This window comes from Rattus norvegicus, chromosome 6 (genome assembly GCF_036323735.1).
Source record: "Rattus norvegicus strain BN/NHsdMcwi chromosome 6, GRCr8, whole genome shotgun sequence".
Taxonomy (NCBI): domain Eukaryota; kingdom Metazoa; phylum Chordata; class Mammalia; order Rodentia; family Muridae; genus Rattus; species Rattus norvegicus.
Genome location: NC_086024.1, coordinates 39513291 through 39526415, shown reverse-complemented (window position 1 = coordinate 39526415; position 13125 = coordinate 39513291).

Sequence of the window (13125 nt, the reverse complement as noted above, 5' to 3'; positions counted from 1 at the left end):
ATTCCTCTTACGATGTCTGTGACATCTGAGGGAGACACGAAGAAACAGTTCGTTTCTAAACTTGATGTTTATTACATAAGCGTGTCATCAGAATTATATACTTGCTTGGGAAAACCTTTTCAACCAAAATGACTTTTTGATTTTTTTGTCATAAATGTAAATGCAGTTTTATAGCATAAACGTGGGGGGTGGTATTCTGTTTTATTGAATATTTCCTAGCTAATAGTGAAGTAACTAGAGGCTGCTTGTACAGCCATTGTCATAACAGGAAGTGTAGTGGCAGCTGCTGTGCAAGAGACCTCAGTGACTGTTGACATAATCTCATTTATTCCTTGTAACCTCCCCAGATCTTAGAGTTTATTTCCGTCTTCATTTGAAGATGCAGAAGCTGAGGTTGGCGGGAAGGATGGTTTGGTAAATTCACAAGAGGAGCTTTGAATGCTAGAAGACAGATTCCAGAGATGGCCTCTGAACTGCCACAGGGGTGTAGATTTGAGGCAACCACAGAACAGCTGCCCCCAAAGAAAAGAGGAGCTAGCAAACACCGAGTTTGATTTTTCCCGTGCTTGAGTCAAAGGGGCATCCTGGCTTGTGTACTTTCCCTTTCTGATCCAGAAACCAGACATCATTATTTACAGACTTTTCTAGAGTAACTATAAAACTGGAACAGGCTCTCAGGGACACTGAGTAGTAGACACAGTGAATGAACTAGTTCTCCAGGAATTTGAGTAGGTTTCAGTTGGCAGAAGCACAGGGGACGTGCTGAGTCAGCACTCAGTAGGGACTGCTTCTGTCTGTGCTCCTGGGAGGACCTGTAGTGGTCACCCTGTAGCCTGAGTGTCCACTGTGGCTCCTCCCTGGTCTTGGCTGCAGCTTCGGTACCTCTTCATCCAGTCCCAGTATCAATCCCAGTCCTTGCATCATTCACGCAGTGAGACTTTTGTGACAGGCAGCTACTCCTGGCTTTCCCACACTCCTCAAAGATCCCTCTCGTTCCATACAGAGACATAGGCTCCCTTTCTATGGAAGGGTGGAGTTCCTGGCTAAACAGCAACTCCGGGAGCAAGGGAAACCAGACAAGCTCAGTGACGTCTGCTTTTGTGTTGATGACCTTGGAGTTCATTTCAGCCAACTGCTTCAGGGACTGCTTCACTTCGTTACTGTATAATTTGCTTTTTTTTTTTTTTTTTTTTTTTTGGTTTCTCCTCTGTGAGCTCTGCTTCCTTACACTTGTTTCGGTCATCACCAGTAGGAATTTGGAAGGCCATGAATTGTGCTACAGGACTGCTGCCTTCCTAGTCCTTTACTCTGGGGGCAGAGAAAAAAGGGACAGGAGGGTGAGAGACGGGGAAGGGGAGAGTGGACAGCTTCCTGGAGTAGTTGATACCAGAGTTGTCTGGGGGCCTCTGTTCTAGCCTGGCTTAGTGCAGTTGGGGATAAAAACAGGCTTTGATACTGCCAAGTACCCTGTTCCCTCATAGACTCTGCCTCCCACTGCATACACTGCGTGCTAACCTCTACCTCTGCTTTCTCTCCCTCCCTTTCTGCTCAACACCCAATTTTAGTGACCTTTCACCTTGAGGTGCTCTGACCTCCTACCCACTTTTTGTCTGGTAGGGGTCAGCTATGTAGTTACAGTAGAACTTTGATTGCCTGGTTTTATTTCTTGTTTTGTCTGAACGATTTGGTCTAAGATGTTTTTTGTACTTATCCATCACGCCATCTTGTGTTAATTTCATATTTAACTCAACAGTTTTGGGGGAGTACTGTAGTTGTCCCCATCTGGAAGGTCTAGTGTGCTATTCATTGCCGTGGGGCTTGGAGACCTCTGCTGGATTTTGATTTATAGCACTGTTAAGAAATATTTGTTAACATTTAGAAAAGGGTGGTTTGTACCATATGGAATTGTCAATATCTATTATTTTTGATCTAGGACAACAGCAGTTTCAATATGGTTCAATTTAGTGGTGTGAGCTTGCCTTCTGTTAGGGGAAACATTTCTCTTAGGTTAGGCAAACAATTAGGGCAGACAAACGTGTGCTGTATTAGTGAGAAGTGGGCATGGGGAGCCTGGGGTTTCCTGTTAACCCCACTGCTCATAGGTGCGTGATCAGGAAGTGAGAAGCAATCAGACCTTGTGTGCTCTTTTGGAGGGGAGTGGGTGATTGCTAGGATTTGTGGCTCTCATATTTGATAATTTATATTCTTTCCAAGCTGTCTAGGTTCTTTCCGACTTCGTTTATTTTCTAAGTGTGCCCAGTGAGAACCAGTTTTAATTTGCCAACTACCTTCCCATTTGTTCTCACCCAGCAGAGTCCTAGCTTTGTCACAGAGTCCTATATTTGTCACTGGGGCCCTGGAGTTTGCTACCTTAAAGCTTCAGGGGTCCAATGTGCTCGCAAAGGGTTGCTCATCTCTCTGTGTCTGGTGGCAGGAGTGAAAGCTTTTGTAGTTCTGGTAGCCAGGCTGGGTGAACGGTTACCTGAGAACCATGGGTGCATGGCTTTGATTGGCTCACACATCACTGGTGGCTTAACCTTGCTTATTTGCAGCATCTGTTAACTTTGCCCTTCCCTGGCAGGATGCCAGAACATTTAGGGGAATAGAAGAGAGGAGGGCTAAGCTGCGGGAAGGGGGGGGAGACAAAGAGGTCTTAGATGGTTAAGCACTGCTTAAGGTCATGAGGCTCGACAACGTGAGGCAGCTTGGAGAGGCCTCTGGGGTCATATCACTATTAATTTTCCAGTGAGGAAGAATGAGTTGCTCAAGGTCATAGAGCAACACAAAGACTAAATCAATCAATCCTAGAACATAGTCACGGCTCGGACTCCCCCCTTTCCCCTCCTTTCCAATTTATAGCACACACACACACACACACACACACACACACACACACACACATGTGCGCGCGCGCAGGCACATACACACGCATGCACATACACGCAGTGTCTTTGGTGCGTGTGCACATATTTGTACATGTGTGTGGTGCCTCATAGTTGATGTCCAGTGTATTTATTATGTTTTCATAAAGGAGAAAGGAGAGAGAAAGTATTAGGTTCACCAGTTTCATAAACATCCAAGTGATTTCAGTAGAGAGCCTGATACCTTTCCCAAGAGTATGCATTTTCTATTACAGCTATAACAAGTTGCCACTTGGGGTTGGGGATTTAGCTCAGTGGTAGAGCGCTTGCCTAGGAAGCGCAAGGCCCTGGGTTCGGTCCCCAGCTCCGGGAAAAAAAAAAAAAAAAAAAAAAAAAACAAGTTGCCACTTAACAGGGTGGTTTGAAGCAATGGAAATTCGTTTTCTGATTTTGATCTTGAGTTTTAGGTGTTTCTGGATGCTCTAGGAGGGCAATCTGCTTCTTGCCTTTTCCAACTTCCAATGGCTTCAGACATCTTTGGCTTGCTGTCATATCCCACTGTCTCTGCCTCCATGGCCACATTGCCCCCACACCTTCTGTGTTCTATTCCCTTGGCTACCATTCCTACATTAAAATCTCACCCACATCTGCAGTCATTTTGTGGTCTAAGATGACAGTCACAGGGACTGGGACCCAGATATCTTTGAGGGCTCCTACATCCACAGGTAAGGAAAACTCCAGGTGGTTACACCATCACTACCAATAAGCAGCTTTCATTTTAGTAGTGTGCTATCAGTGTAGCTTACTAGTTAGGAATAACACAGTAGGAATGGTGCATAACAACACAGACAATCTGAATTTTAGTATTTGCTTTGTCTTTGATGTGGGTGAATTGTTTTAGAAACATGACTTCTATTTATTTAGACAACTACATACATGTGTATTATATATTATGATCATATTTACTCCCATTACCCTTTCTTACCCTTGTTACTTTTTCTTGCTCTTTCCCATCTTCCCCACTAGTTTCTCCACTTCATCTTTGTGTCTTGTGTGTGTGTGTGTGTGTGTGTGTGTGTGTGTGTTTGTGTGTGTGTGTGCATGTGCAGGTTTTGTGCAGGTAAGAATATCCATGTATCCAGAAGGTAGCATTTTATTGGGCTCATCTCCATTCTCTGGCTCTTGCAGACTTTCTAACCCATTTGTGTGTGTGTGAGTGTGTGTGTGTGTGTGTGTGTGTGTGTGTGTGTGTGTGTGTGTGTGATGTACTCTGAACTGTATAATATAGACGACTTCCTCAGGGCTGAGCACTCAATAGTTACTTATCCTCTACATTTGACCAATTGTGAGTCTTTACATCAACTATTGCTATCCGCAAAAAGAAGCTTCTCTGATCCAGGCGGGCAGCACCAGTCTATGGGCATAACATATATATTTGAGAGGCAGTGAGGCTACTTGTCTGTTAGGAAAACATGAGCAGTACATTCTAAGGGCTGTGTCATCCTCAGCCATAGACTTTCCACCAGGTGTGTCATAGTACCAGGCGTGTGTTAGTTCCTGTTGGGCAGACCTCAAATTCAATCAGAAAGCAGTCAATAGTCATGCCACTGTTGCACTGATGGGCACATATGATGGGCAAGTTCCTTAACCTCTGTGGGCTTCCATTTTTGATTTGTGTAGGGAGATAATACCGGTCATCTCATAGAAATAAGATAGAAATTAAATGCCATGGCCAGTTTATACTGCCCTGTGTAGTGTTTGGCATACAGTATAGAGCTGTATGCAATGATACCCAAATGGCTTTCCGTATTGTAATACCTGGCCCCAGTTAGCTCATCTCAGTGAGTGCTGGCTTAAGAACTGTCAGAACTTCTACACGTATCAAAACAAAGATAATTTAGAAGGTTCAATTGTATGAAAAACCACTGATGCAGATTTTGAAATATGAAATGTAAAATCCTAAAGAGGAAAACCATGAAGAATACAATATAAACTTTGGAGAGAATTGATAGAATAGATAGCTTTTTTCTGAAAGGCAATAGAGTCAAAGATGGGATAAGCACTTAATCTAGAGTCAGAATAGCTCCTGCTTCAGTGTCTTAAGGGATCATAGTTTTGAAGGTATGAACATGTTTCTAGTGTATTCTATAAGTACTTTCTAGTAAGCTTTTTCCAACAGGATAGTTTTTTTCCTTATAGGGACAGAGAAACAAGTACACATTGAGTTCCCAGTGGGCTTAATTAAAAACAAATAAACAAAAAAATTATCAATAAGTAGAACATTTGGTTCCTGAAGCCCTGTGTAGCATTTGAACATGACTTTCCTTTGAAATGAATCCTGCTACTCACCAACATGGGTGTGCATCTTATTGAGAAGTTACTGTAAAGCCAGATGTACTAAAGCACACACAGCGTTGTTTCTCCAGTAGCAATTAGCTGATGCAATCGTGCCTCGTCTGCAGCGAGCCAACAGGCTGTATTCCCACTGGAGTGGGAACACATGCTCTGGTATTTATAAACTTAGAAAGATATTTGTCAGCATGTGCGGTGCACACATCCATTGCTGAGAGCTGGCAAGAAATAGCTTCCTTGTTTCCGAAGAGCTACTGATGGTTTCATAAATTCTGTCAGCAACTCTATTGTTGCTGTGGAGTCTCTCTATAGATGACAATTCTAGTACGTGCGATTCTAATCTTGGGCCAGGCAGAACGCAAGGCCCTGAGTTGGATCTGTCCATCTTTCTTTGGGCCGACTTGGCTGTTCTAGAGACAAGGAAGCATGGTGTCACAGAGAAAAAGATCCACAAGAGGCAGAATACTCAGAATCATCTTCTTTATCCCCTTTCCTCCTCATATATGAAACCAGGAGAGACAGAACAAGCACAGTATCACCTCATGGCTGGGGTCTGTAGGATTTGTGAACTCTTTTCAGGTTCTCCAGGGTGTTGGCTTTGGTGGGAATGGGCTCATGTTTACCTAGTCCCTTTGTCTCTGGACAGACTTAGAACTCTCTACGAGGTTCACAGAATAAAGCTAACCTCTCATCACTAATCCCTTGGATCTTTTGGATTTGGGTGTGATCCAGGTTCTGACTTTAAGCTTTGTCTTTTACCATTCACCCCTGGGTCTTGACAAATCATTAATTTCTCACTCCCATTCCCACTCATTCTCTTAGTCAACAGTTTATTTGTGACCATATTTTAGATCACACTGTGAATCTACCCTAAGCAGTCTCTCATGTCAACCCTAGTCTCCAGCTGGCAGGGGTTGAACCCAATCTGCTAAAACCTGTAGGAAGGGCTGAGTATCTCTGTTTTTGAATAGAAACGTGATACAGGCTACTGTGTGTTCTATCCTACTGTGTGACCATGCTCTGACAATGGTGAAACGGAAGCAGCTTCTGTGGATGAGAAGCTTACAGTAACTGCTTATCAGGCTGATGTGCATGAGCCAAGGAGAAAAACAGCACAGGTCTTGGACATCAGGTGGTTTAGGACCTGAATTTCCCACTCTCTTGATTTATAGTTAGGATCCAGTTAACTTCTCTGAAGTTAACTTCTCTAACTCCTCTGAAGCCCCCTTTTCTCATAAACTGGGCTATCAAGACCAATCTCACAAGGTTAAGTCAAGTCATACTAAGAGTACGTAATAGGCACTTCTTATGCTTGGATAGGAATGGTCTCTTTTTTTTTTTTTTTTTTTTTTGGTTCTTTTTTTCGGAGCTGGGGACCGAACCCAGGGCCTTGCGCTTCCTAGGTAAGCGCTCTACCACTGAGCTAAATCCCCAGCCTAGGAATGGTCTCTTAACTATTAAAGGCTTGACTGGAATTGGTTGGCAGCAGAGATCTCTGATGATATTCATGCGTTGGTCCATTGATATACTCATAATTGAATGAATTATTGGGAGGCTGTGGGAACTGTAGTGGGTAGAAGTTAGTAGGAGAAAGTAGAGCACAGAGTGCATATTTTTGAATAGTATCTTGCCTCTATTCTTTCTGTATTCATTCATCTCTCTTTGTGTCCTCTCCACCTCCTTTCTGTCTCTCTGTCTCTCCCTCTCTGTCTCTCCCTCTCTGTCTCCCTCTCTGTCTCTCTCTCTCTGTCTCTCTGTCTCTCTCTCTTTCTCTCTGTCTCTGTCTCTCTCTGTCTCTCTCTGTCTCTGTCTCTGTCTCTCTCTCTCTCTCTCTCTCTCTCTCTCTCTCTGTCTCTCTCCTTCCTGACAGCTACAAGGTGAGTGGCTTAGTCTCACCAAATGGTCCCTGGCATGGTGCTCTGCCTTACCAAAGTCCAAATTGACAGAGCCAAGTAATGTCTTCTGAAATTCAGCCATATTTTCCCTCAGGTATTTTGTCAAAGTGATAGAAAGCTGACTGGCAGTGTTCAACACATGCTACTTTCTTTCTGATTTTATTAACTACTAATACACTCATAACTAAGATTTCACTACATATGCTGAGCTTAGACCCTTGACTTCTGATGGTGAATATGATGAGTAGTTTAGGGATCTTCAGGGACTTTTGATCTTTTGCAGTGTGTCTCGTATGGAATGACAGCTGAACTACAATGATATTGTGTCTGTGTGTTTGACTTTGCTGTGTTTTATTTAAATGAGCCTAAGGATGCCCACATCTCTACTCTAGTTCAAAATGGTCCTTAAAGTCTTAGCTAGAGCAATAAACCAAGAAAAATAAATAAAAAGAACTCAAATAGGAAAGGAAGACATTAAATTATTCCTTTTTGCAGATAATCTGTAGAGCAGTGTACCTTGCCAGTAAACTTGGTAAAGTTGATGGTTTGGAAGCCTCCATACCTCTGAGAGAATGGTAGGAGCTTCACGCTGCTTCCGATCAGGTTTCTGTCATGTGACCACACTCCCTACCTTGGAATGTGACCTGTGGTCACTAGATCAGATCAGAGTTCTCCATGCTAAGGAGGTATCTAGAAGCCCTGAGGGTTTAGCCAATAAGCTCCCCTTCCCAGACATTTCTTCCTGCAAAAAGTATTTAATCTCTGGGCCACCCTGAGGAGGTGGTATCCACCCATTTTCCATGATGAGCAATCAGTAAACAGTTTTGAACCAAGGACTATCTCTTTCATCAAGAACCTCTATGGGGAGCATGGAGAATCCTTGTCTATAGAGCCTAAGTCTCCCTGAGAGGGAACCTCTGTGCTCCCAAACCTACCATCGTGGAATTAAGTTGGAGTTCCCCATCCTGTGGCCCTGGGCTCCTCATTCCAGGCCCATAGACCCCTGACCCTGCATTCCTGACTCCTCTTTGCAGTTTTCAGTGGTGACTGGAGATGCCCAGGAATCAGAGAACCCCAGCTTTGACTCCCTACATCTTAGGCTGCATTTTCCCGTCCCCTGAGCAGTGTGTGGGTGCTTCCCTTGAGTCCAGCATCTGAGGGCAACACAGGGCAAAGGCAGCCTAGCATGTTTACACTCAGTGGTGTTCCCACATCGCAGCGGTGGGGCAAGACATGAAACCACAATACTCCTATATTCAAAAGACCGTAAAGTCTAATTGGACCTAGAGACAGAGGTCATTATGCTTTGTCATAAGGGATCTGGGAACCAAACTTTTGTCCTTTGCAGGAGCAGCATGTTCTCTTCACTGCTGAGCCATCTCTCCAGACTTCTCATGTCTTAAAGGCATCATTGTCTCCTAATAGTGTTAAACAGAAAACAAAACCTTTTATATGGAACTGGAGTGGGGATGTATGGTCTAGAGCACTCAATAGTTCTCAGACTAGATCCCTCACCTATGTCTGTCTCATCTCATCTTATCTTACCGTTCATTCGTTCATTTGTTCATTCATTCATTCATTCATTCATTCATTCATTCATTCATTCCTGACTATATGTTTGGTGACCAGTCTTCTAGGCCCTGAATAACAGTTACATCTTGTTTGGTACCCAGCTATTTGTCGTTCCTTCAGCTATTTATTGTTACATCACGCATTTTCTTGTCCCCTTTCTGGCTTCTGACATCCCTTCTTTCTATTGCTGGTATATTCTAAATCTCCCTTTTAGTTTTCATGGCTGAGCCTCATCTCAGTCACTTTCCTGGAACTGCCCTTTCTGAAATCTCCCCACTGAAACCCATATGCATATACCCTCAGAAACCTTGTAAAATAACTGTGCTCTGTCCTTATAACCATTTGGTCATTGTCTTGTATATGTGTGCATGCATGTGCACATGTGTGTTAGGTACCTGGACATATTTGTGCAGAGGCTTGAGGATGCTAGGAGACAATTCTAGGTGTCTTTATTCCGTCATAACCCTCTTTGTTTTTGAGATGGGATTTCTTGTTATACTGATTCAGCTATGTTGGCTGGCCGGCTGGCCCCAGGGAGCCACCTGCCTCCATTTCCCAGTGTTGGGATTAATTGCACATCTCCAGGCCCAGCTTCTTGCTATAGCTCCTTAGGCTCAAACTTGTGCCTTCATATTTCCATGGAAAGCCCTTAATGACTGACTCGCCTTCTGAACCCTCATCATTACTTCTGTGCTTTGATGGCCATTCGTGTTGTACCTGATGTTTCACTGTGGTCTCTCTCAGTTTCCTTGCATTGGCTGGTTTTGCTTCCCTGTCCATTTTCCCTTATTCCGTTGCATCCCCTCATGTCACTTTAACAGCCATTGTATTGCAATCCTCCCTTCCCTTCTTTTTGTATTTCTCTCATCATGTGATAGAGTTATAGGAGTTATGTAATAAAACAAGACCCCCCTGCACTGCTCTCATGAACTCTTCCGTGGGAAAGATGAACTGTCATTGAGGAACTGTGAATATAAATGAGGCGGTTCATTTATGACCAGTGTTGGTATGAGAACATGCAATGACCTTTCTTTCCACAAGAAGCAAGGTGCAAATTGATATTGAAGGAAGAATATGAATTAAGAGGTAGTTAAAAGTAGTTAAAGGGGAATGTTCTTGGCAGAGATGATGGCATACACAGAGGGCCTGGGCAGAAAAGGCCAGTGCGTTGCCGAGTCAGGCTGGAGTGGCTGCTTGGGGATAGGAATGAGTGAAGCTGAGAGGTGACCAGGCAGACTGCATAGAGATTGGTGAGTGAACAAGAGTTCTTCTCTTTATTCCGTGAGTATTTGGGAAGTCAGATGAATGGATTTTAATGTTGCCTTCGAGTGTGGAGAACACAGAAAGGTGGAGATCAGTTGGATGTATAGCTGGAATGGTAATTCAGTGTAATAGCCCAGAAGAACGAGGCTGAAGCTCACCAGAGTGTCTGTCAGTCTGGAGAGTACGCTCACTTCTCCAACTCAAGTGTCAGCTGTGGCAAAGCTCTCTTCCTCAGAACAAAGAACCTCATGGAATTCCTGAGGAATTGCTGTCACATAAGGCTGTTTCTCTAGTTTTTCTTCCATCAGCAATGACACAAGAGTCAGACTGCATGAGCCAGCGGCTAAAGTTAGATACTAACATGCCACAGATCTGTATCCAGAAGGGATTGAAGGAACATCCCTCCAAGAGTCGCACCCTGAATAGCACCAGTTCTTAGAGAATGTCTCTACCCTCTTTGACCTTCACAAGGTGAGAAGTTGTCCCTTTTTCAGTCAGACTGTGACAGGACAGGTCTAGCTGGGGAGTCATAGGTAATCAGGGGTATATGAAATCACCTTTACCTTTAAGCCCAGGGGTTATGCACACGCATAGTGAGTACATGCATTTATGGTCATTAAACTGGAACTGAAATATGGAATGGAGTTAGTGCTTGATTGTGAAGTATATCTCTCATTTTCCCAGTGGCACCCCCTCTCCCCTAGATATATGGATAAGGAAGGAACTCAGAGCCTTATTTCACTTTATCACTGTTTCTATGTTAAAATACCCAGACACAAAGCAACTCAGGAGAGAGAGAGAGAGAGAGAGAGAGAGAGAGAGAGAGAGAGAGAGAGAGAGAGAGAGAGATTATTTTACCTCACTATTCTAGGTTATGGCCCATTATAGCAAGGAAGTCAAGGCAGGGAGGAATTTCAAACAGCTATTCATTGCACATCCACAGCCATGAGCAGAGCAAGAAATAAACACACACATTCCTGCCTGATGCTCGTTTTCTTTCTCTATACAATTCAGAACTTAAATTGGTACTGCCCACTTAAGGTCATGTGCTCCTATATTGGTTAGCTTAATCAAAACATGCTCCTAACCCTTGAAGCCACACAATCCACAGAGAAACTCGATCATGACGATTGTCCCTAAGGAAACTCTTCCAATATGGTTCCAGATTGTGTCAAGTTCACAAAGTGAACTATTGCACTTGGTGAATTTGGGTTGCGTTAATATGGAATTTATTTCAGGAAATCGTACCTTTAAAAACTATGCAGAACCAGGAGGAGAAGACAAATGGACTGAGAGCACATCGGGAAAATCCTAAATCTGAGGAAGGACTTTGGTAGGTACTGCTCAGGTGTGGCACACGGAGAAGGGAAGGCATTAGGAGATCATTAGAGAGGACAGTGATAGTGGATAGACACTTTTGCTTTCAATTGTGGGGAGAGAGAGGGAGAGTCTCAATAAAGTAGATTTCAAGGGAGTCTTTCTCTATGTACGGTGGGCTAATTCTGCTTTGGGTTCCTTCTACAGTTTACCAAAGTTCCACATTGTGGTTCAAGGTCTTGTCTTTGCAGTTAGATGACTGCATGTATTATACGAGCAAAGAGGCAGAAGCATGACTGGAGGAAGCCCAGACACTCTGCTTTCCAAATCTATGCTGATGTCTGGATTATTTCTCTGCTCTGTTTCTGGCTGGATCTTAGGGTTGGCACAGAGCTTCGTAGGATTGCGGGGTATGAGTGGAACATCAGCAGAGCAATTTTAAATAAACACATCTATCAGCCCTTTCTGAGCTCAAAATAAAATTATAAGCTGTCAGAATTGGAAAGCTTTGCAGATAGATTCATTTAGCATTTCACAGATGAGGAACCTGAGACATACCGAGGGCATATCATATGATGTCACATCACTTCTTGGAAAAAAGCAAGCTCTTGATATTCTTAATTCCTAGGACAAAGAGATCTTCCCTTTTTGTGCTCCTCGTGAGTTCTGCTCACATTCTTAGGCCAAGAGCCTTAATGGACGAATAAGAAACACTGCATCTGCTGAGATTCTTTTGGTTGTAAACCTATCAACAAACAAACAAATGCTTCTAGCCAACAAAAGCTTCAAGAGGAATTCATTAGAGAATTTACTGCGGGCAACACAGGGATGAAGGTAACACATCCCGAGCACTGAGTGAACAGGACCAGGCTTCTGTGCTCTGGGAGGGAGGCTTATGTGTTTGTTGCCTCCAGTAATTGGAGTTTTCAGATCCGTTTTATTCATGGGGTTCTTTAAAAAGGTTTCTTGCTCCCATTAAAAATTGTAAACTAGAATGATGTTAAAAAATCAAAAACACTATAATGGGGTTGGGGCCATGAGTCAGTAGGTAAAGTGCTTGCTTGGCCTGAGGACCTGAGTTCGAATCCTCAAAAGCTGGGAGCAGTAATATCCTTTCAAAACTTCAATGATCCTGCAGCAAGTAGGGAAGCTCACAGGTCACCTGTGTTGTATGCAGCAGCAGTGAACAACAAAAAGACTCCATCTTGAGCAAGGTGAAAGGCAAGGATTGACACGCAAGTTTGTCTTCTGACCTCCCCATATGTGTGCAGGTTTGGGATTGCAGATACAACACAACACAACACAGCACAATGCACACACACATACCACATTAAATGAGAAAACTATCACAGTGATTTTTATCTATTAAAAAGTCAGGACTTTTGTAGGTACAAGCATGCCTGCCACCATGTGGATTAAAGTTAGTGTTTATGGATGCGGTATTTGTGAATTACAAAAATTCTTGTGTTTGAGCCCTGACTCACAGTGCTACTATGGTTGCTGGTGATGGGGCCTTTTGGAGACAGATAGAACCTGTGGAGGTCAGGAGAGTAGGGACCTCATGATAGAATTAGTGTCTCTGTAAGGAGACAGAGAACTTTGTATTTCTCTTTATTGTGGGAGGACACCTAATAAAGTGGCCTATCAGCACCTTGAACTTGGACCTCTTTATAGACCCATGATGAATTAATGTTTGAAACAAGCCACATGAAAGGGTCACTTCATGACTGACTGGTTTGCAAACTCACTGAAGACAGAGGTGTCAGGAAGACACGACACATGTGTCTGAGGGACTTAGCGCCAGCTCCCATCATTTCTGCTCACTTAGCAGAGTCAGGTTGCAGGTAAGGAGTGGTTAACTTTCT